Source organism: Schistocerca gregaria, chromosome 2 (assembly GCF_023897955.1).
Source record: "Schistocerca gregaria isolate iqSchGreg1 chromosome 2, iqSchGreg1.2, whole genome shotgun sequence".
NCBI lineage: Eukaryota > Metazoa > Arthropoda > Insecta > Orthoptera > Acrididae > Schistocerca > Schistocerca gregaria.
The window spans coordinates 387,479,555-387,487,237 of record NC_064921.1 but is presented as its reverse complement, the minus strand read 5'-3'; positions in this window follow the sequence as shown (position 1 = coordinate 387,487,237).

The following is a 7,683-nucleotide window of genomic DNA, read 5'->3' as shown; positions in this document are numbered from 1 at the left end:
TTAAAATTAATGTTAATGGGTCAAGGTTAGTTTGCTGATTATTGATTCCTCCGAATTGTCTACATTATAAGTTGATTTCAGAATCATATCATCACTTTATTTATGAACTTAGTGCTCATGTGAGACATCAATGTTTACTTGATATTACCCTCTAATATGACTCATACAATGAGAATTCTGAAAGTCTTATTTTTACATAAATAAAAGTGAATGCAAATAAAGTAATCTAATTACGTTTGGAGGACAGTAAACTAGATTTTTGATAAAATTCGCTGGTTAATGAGCTGCAAGTTTGTTTTATCTGTGAAAGTGAAAAAAAGTAATTTCACCAAGCACTGCAGTATTGTTTTGTAGAATAAAAAAATAACCTTTGTTCTGTTGAATAAAAATTGCTCTTCTATGAGCATAGCCCATTTGTCGTAAAACTTCTTTTTACAGACGTCATAACAGAATATATGTGCACTAATGATTGCAACAGTAAGTTAAAACCATGACTGAAATATATTTTCCCAATTGCTTAAAAATATCAAACGAATCTGACAGTGTGTAGAATGACCTAAACATTCTTGGAAGGGAGGAAAAATTTCTGAAATAGGCAAAGATAATTTTTACCTGACATTAAGTGTAAGCTTTTAATTTTAGTGGCAATGCTTAATTGAACCTAAGTTCAGTCAATAATTTTTGTACAATATTGTAATGTTCCCCTGATTAATAAACGTTGTGTCAGTGCTTAAACTACGAAAATTGTACATTCTGATAGTGAAATTATCAGAATAATCTTGTGCCGTATACTGTTGACTATTACAGCTAATAATTCGATAAAAATTAAAATGTTCAGCTGTTGTGAGGAAAGTGCACCCCATCTCCTTTTATTCTAACCTCCTTTTGTGCAATGTTGCCAACAGTCGATAATGTTTTACGATTTTCGGGTAGTCGCCACTATCCTTAACAGAGTAACCACTACAGTCCTTTAAAGATCAAGATAAAAGTAATTTTCTCTTCTCTTTTCTATCTTCTAATTTTCGCACACAATTCCATTTTTTTCGTTATCCAAGGATCTCTACTGATCTACACAATAAGTTAAGCACACTGCCAGTGCTCTGTGCTATGCATGTGATCAACACAAGGAGGCCAAACTCTCCTTGGACCAACATCAAACCAGAAGTCAGAATTGTAATGTTACTTCATTAAACATGGTTTGCTTACATTTTACGCTAATATGGAAACTTTAATGTTACACTTACCAACTATGTTTTTATACGTTCATTTATTTTATCATTTTTAGTTACTTGTTCGCCCTTAGACTATTTGGCACAACAATATAGAAAATGTCAGAGAAATTACAGAAATAGTATGTATATATGTAAATGAATGAAAAGTAGGATAGGAAGTCTGGACAATGTACAAACCCTCATTCTCCCAAATGCAGGTCCGGTTCCCTAACATTGGCTTAACCTCCTCTCTTGGTACACGATATGAAGGAAGACCAGAAATACGATGGGCGTTTGAAAAGTCCGTTAAAGTCCAAAAGATGGCACCACCAGTGTGGATCGAGGTCATGTTTAGTTAGTAGCTTCTTTGTAAAGAACGCACACCAAGTTTCAGCGATATTGGTCTATTTCTTTGCGTTTGGCATTCGTGTGAATCAAGGAAGTCGAGTCAGACAATGGACGAACAAGAATTTTGTGTGGTGATTAAACATTACTTCATGAAAGGCAGAACTCCTCAGGAGACCAAAGAGAAGCTTGATAAACATTACAGTGACTCTGCACCTTCAATTAGAGCAGTTTATAAGTGGTTTCAAAATTTTTGGAATGGCCATATAGGCACAAGTGATGCTGAATATTCTGGACGCCCTGTGGAGATTACGACTCCAGAAATCACTGATAAAATCCGTAATATGGTTTGGATGACAGAAGAGTTAAGGCGCGTGATATTGTTAGTGCTACATGCATCTCGAATGAACTGGTACATAATATTTTGCATAAACATTTGGACATGAGAAACCAATCCAAAAGGTGGGTTCCGTGATTGCTCACACTTGACCAAAAACGGAATCGTGTGAAGTGTTGCAAAGATGGCTTGCAACTGTTCAGGAAGAGTCCGCAAGACTTTAAGCGTCGTTTTGTCACTGTGGATGAAACATGGATACATTACTATACTCCTGAGACAATCTAAACAATGGGTTACCAAGGGAGAATCTGCACCAAAAATGTGAAGATCATCCCTTTGGCCGTAAAGGCTATGGCGACTGTCTTTTGGGATTCATGAGGGATAATGCTCATCGACTAACTGGAAAAGGTAAAACTATTACAGGCGCTTATTATTCATAGTGACCGGATCATTTGGAAACCGAGCTGCAAGAAAAAACGCCGGCGATTGGACCACAAAAAAGTTTTTTGCCATCACAACAGTGCACCAGCACACACCTCAGCAGTTGTGGTCGCGAAATAAATGGAAATAGGATTCCAACTCGTTTCACATCCCCCCTATTCTCCAGACTTGGTTCCCTTGGACTACCATTTGTTCCTCAATTTGAAGAGTGATTGCAGCAACTAATAGCTATTTTGCAGACTTGGACAATTCCAATTATTCGGAAGGGAGCAACAAATTAGAACAGCATTGGACGAAGTGTATAAGCCTAAAACGAGACTATGTAGAAAAATAAAAAAGGTTTACCTCAACACAAGTAAGTAGTTTTTATTTTTGCATGGACTTTTCAAACCCCCCTCATACATAGTGAATGGGAAAGTTACCACATGCACAAGATATCAAATCATTGTTATAACTATAACATGAACTCAGATATAATACACTTCTGAATAATGGAAACACATGAACACATTACATAGCACTGCTGAAAAGTGTAACACATGAACATCTGCCAACATCATTTCCATCACAACTAATCTTCCCTGAAGAGACATATTACATCAGACTTGAAAAGGAGAAAACAGCAAGCAAAGAGCGGAAGCTTTCTTGTGTAAAGACAAACACAGCTGAGATAGTACATCTGTACACAGATTAAAAAGTACTCAAATACACAGGAACTTAGTGTTTCTGTAAAAACACTTCAACAAGAAACCATTTTAACTCTGCTCTAAAATCTGCTTCCTTCTCCTACCTTTTTATGTATATTGACAATGCACAATACAAAAAACACCAAAGTGTTTCACATGTCCTTGGGAGTGAGTTGTTTTTGCTCACTCTACATGGAGGGATCCACAACTGCATGTATTATAGCTATAGTAACCACTATTAGTTTGCAGGTCCCCAGGGTATCTCTTGTCATAAATACTCATTTGTATATGTATAGGACGATACTGTAATGAGTTAATGACACACAACTTGTTAAATATGAACTTGCAGTGAGTCATTAAAAAGCTATGTGACAATATTCAAATAGCCCTTTTCTGTAATGTAACAATTTCATTTAAATGGCTATTAGTTTTACCCAAGAAAACTATTCTATAAGCTACAAGGGACAAGTAGTAACGAAAGTAACCATTCTAGCACCCTCTGAGGAACAAAACTTTAGAAATGATTCTCAGAGCAAAACGTGTAGAATAGTGTCTCTGGGACAATTTTGTTATATGATCATCAAGTTTAAGTCTTGGCCAACATACATTCCTAAAATGTTTGTTCGTTCCGCCTTTCTAAGTCATTTCCACTCAATACCAGTTGGAGATCTTGGTTTTGATTCATTTTTCCAAATCGAATCTAATTTATTTTCTTCATATTACAGTCAGCATTCAGGCAGTGAACCATAGACAAGGATTGGATTAGTTGCTGCACACAGATGTTCTTTAATGTCACACACTATTGTACTAGTACTGTCTACAAACAATATGATCTGAGATGAATTTTCTGAGTTCTTTGTGTCATTTACATAAGTAAGGAGTAGAAGTGACTTAACATCCTACCCTGGATTATACCTATTTCGACTTTCTTTGCATCATATACTAATCTGAGTTGTGATTAAAATGAGCTGAACTAAGCTCCACATCGTATGAGCTATTTTGCAAATATGATTTAAACTACTTGTTTACAACCCATTTCTCCCCACTGTTTACAACTTAACTGACAGAACTTGATGGCTAACAGAATCAAAAGCCTTAGGGAGACTTAAATTAACTCTTACAGGGCTATTGCTGCTATCTAGATTTATAAATCTGTCATCTGTGTAATCCATTATCAATGTTTTTGTACTCTACCTGTTCGAAAACAAAGATGACTACTATACAGCAACTCATGGTTGTTTAAATACTTGGTGATTTGTTGTATCATTAATCTCTAAGATTCTTTGAAGGGTATTGAGAGAAGTTATATGGGTGGATAGTATTCAATTTTATGCCTATTACCACTATTGAATAAAGATATCTCTTTTGAAATATTTAATCAGTTACAGAACACTCCATCAGTTAACGATAAAGTGACAGTGTGTGCCAAGGGCTTTACAATTTGTGTAACAGTACAGATTATAATTGACACTGGTACTTCATCTACAACTGGCGACATTTTGAATTTGACGCCTTTTATCGTCTTTACTACGAGGGTAATCCCAAAAGTAAGGTCTCCTATTTTTTTTATAAGTACATAGCCCTGTTTATTTCTACAATGGTTTACACCAGTTTACAACTTGTACATTTAGCTATTTTTCGACATAATCACCATTTCTGTCGATGTATTTTTGTAGATGATGTGGCAGTTTTTGTGTGCCCATGTCATACGAGCTTGCCGCCATGCTGTTCAGAAAGTTATGAACCTCTTCTTTCACCTCGTCATCAGAGCTGAATCGCTTTCCGGCCAAATGTTTTTTTTTAACCTGGGGAACAGGTGATAGTCACTGGGCGCCAACTCAGGACTATGGTGTGTGTGTGTGATTATGTTCTATTGAAACTGTTGCAGGAGAGCAACGGTTTGCCGAGCGATGTGTGGGCGAGCGTTGTCATGGAGAATGTGTAAGCCCTTGCTCAACATTCTTCTTCTCTGATTCTGAATTGCCCGTTTGAATTTTTTTTTCGGAGTCTCACAGTGTCTGTCAGCGTTAATAGTGGTCCGAGTGGGCATAAAGTCGACCAACAATACCCCTTTCCGATCCCAAAAAACGGTTGTCATGACTTTACCGGCAGACCGTTTTTGTTTGAATTTCCATGGCTTTGGCGAAGAAGGATACTGCCACTGGCGTACTTGTTGCTCGGTCTCAGGTGTAAAGTGGTATGCCCAGTTTTCGTCACCTGTGACAATTGAGTCCAGAAAGTTGTCCTGTTAGGCTGCAAGACGGTGAAGAAATGCGCGAGAAGCATCAACTCGTTGTCGCATGTGACTTCAGCCAGCATGCATGGCACCCATCTTGCGCACACCTTCCGGTAGTTCAATGTTTCCGTTAAAATGCTGTGAACGGTGCTTGGGGAAACCTCAGGAACCGACGTGCAGATATCATCCAGGGTGATCCGCCGATCTTCACGCATGCTTTGCTCAACCTTCAACACTGTCTCCTCAGAAATTGACCGTCTCCCGCTCCTTTGCTCGTCGTGAATTTCGGTCCGACCAGGTGCAAACTCTCTCACCACTCACGAGCATTTTTGACATTCATGCATGACTCACCACACACTTCCGTCAATTGGAGATAGATTTCAATCGGCGCAGTGCCCTTTTGCGTTCAGAAACCGAATAACTGCGCGCAATTCGCACTTGGTGGTAACATCCAACGGCAGCTCCATTCTCAACGGCTACCAAGCAAAGATTGAGCGCCTCGGGGCGGCGTGCGCATGTTTACACACAACGCGTGAAGCACTCTTCATAAAGGTCGGTTCCCACTAGAGCGCGGCAACGGCAGCAGCAAGCGTTTTCCGTTTTGACGCGGCGGCTCGCGGAATTGGCGTTCCCACCTGGAAGCGGCAGACGCTAGCAGTAGCGGTAGCCAGGTAGCCAATGACGGATAGCCACTGAGGTGCGGGGTGCGACCCACTGAAACGCCGGTGCGTTTGATTAACTATATCTTACACCTACATGAAGGAAAGACAAAGTTGGGTGAAGACATACCAATTTTTCATTTTCTGTACATCTGCTCTTTCACATATTTCATTATTCATGTTTTCTCATTTCACCATAAACAGATTTCATGACTATCATTCATGATTTTCACTATCTCCTAACACACTGAAACAGTGTACGATAAAAGAGATTATTCAGATAGTTAAGCGAGACAAAAATTTAAAATATGGTACAGTAGCAGGTACACGATAACAGTAAGAACACAAAGGCTAGGGGGAAGGGATGAAAGTGGAGTCCACTTGATAGAATTTCCCACAGAGCATAATGTAATCATCGGTAGCACCTTGCTTAAGAATCACGAAAGAATAATATATATTTGGAACAGAGTTTTCGAAATCAGATTTTAAATTATAAGACATTTCCTGGTGCAGACACAAACCTACAATAATTTATTGGTTATGAGCTGTAGTTTACAACTAGAGAGACAGTAAATGGTTGCAAATTAAGGAGATAGAACTCGAATAAGTCTAGACCCACAGTTTTTTGATAAACTTAAAGTTAGCATAATGCAACGACTGACTGAAACAGAGGATGGAATCCGCTAGAAAACGAATGGATATCTTTTTTTGATATGAAGTGGTGAATGGAGCAGAGTATGTAAATGGAAAAAAGGTACAGTAGAAATCGTTAGATAAAACATGCTATATTAAATTTTAGAAGAGAGAAAAATATAAAAATGCAGCAAATAAAGTAGGCCATGGGCGATAGAAATGTCTAAACATGACGTTGACAGAAAGTCCAAAATCGCAATGAGAAAGAAGAAAGGAAACTTTGCTCAAAGGAGAAGCAACTGTCAAGAACTCATTTGGCAAGCCAGAACTAAGCAAATAAGAGAGGGAAAGTGGAAGGAATATGTAGAGAGGAGAACGGGAGGGGTTCTACAAACTAACATAAGCACAATGTTAGATTCCTGCCAAATGTCTGAACACACAAGGCAATACTGATCCTACCACTTAGCTAAGTAGACAGACTGAAGAACTGCGAAACTGTGTTTATAGCATTTGTATGTTTAGAGAAAGGTTTTGACAATCTTAATTAAAACATTCCTTGAAGCTCTGGAGATGTCATCGATAAAACACAGGGACACAAGATTATCTACAACTTGTACAAAAACTAAACTGCATTTCTAAGACTTTAATTACTTGAAATGGAAGCAGTAATTGAAAAGGCAGAAATAGAGAGGATATAAAATGAAGGCTGTCAATTGCAAGAAAAGCGTTCTGAAAAAGAAAATTTTTTCACATCAAATATAAATTCTAATGGTTGGGTACTATCTTACGAAGATATTTGTGTGGAGTGCAGCCTCGTATGCAAGTGAAATGTGGATGATGAACAGTTCTGTAAAGAAGACAATGGACACTTTCAAAACGTGGTGATCAATAAGAATGCTGAAGATTAGATACGAAGATCATGTAACTAAAGAAGAGGTACGGAATTAATAGTAGGAGGAAGAGGAAATTACGGCACAACTTTGACTACAAGAGGGGTTTGTTGATTGGACATATTATGAGGTGTCAAAGAGTGAGGACAAAGGGGTTGGGTGATATTTTCTGATAATAATCATCTGCTGAAATGCTATTCTACTATTGTGTCTATTAATGTAAGCAGTGAATTTACTCTTCCATG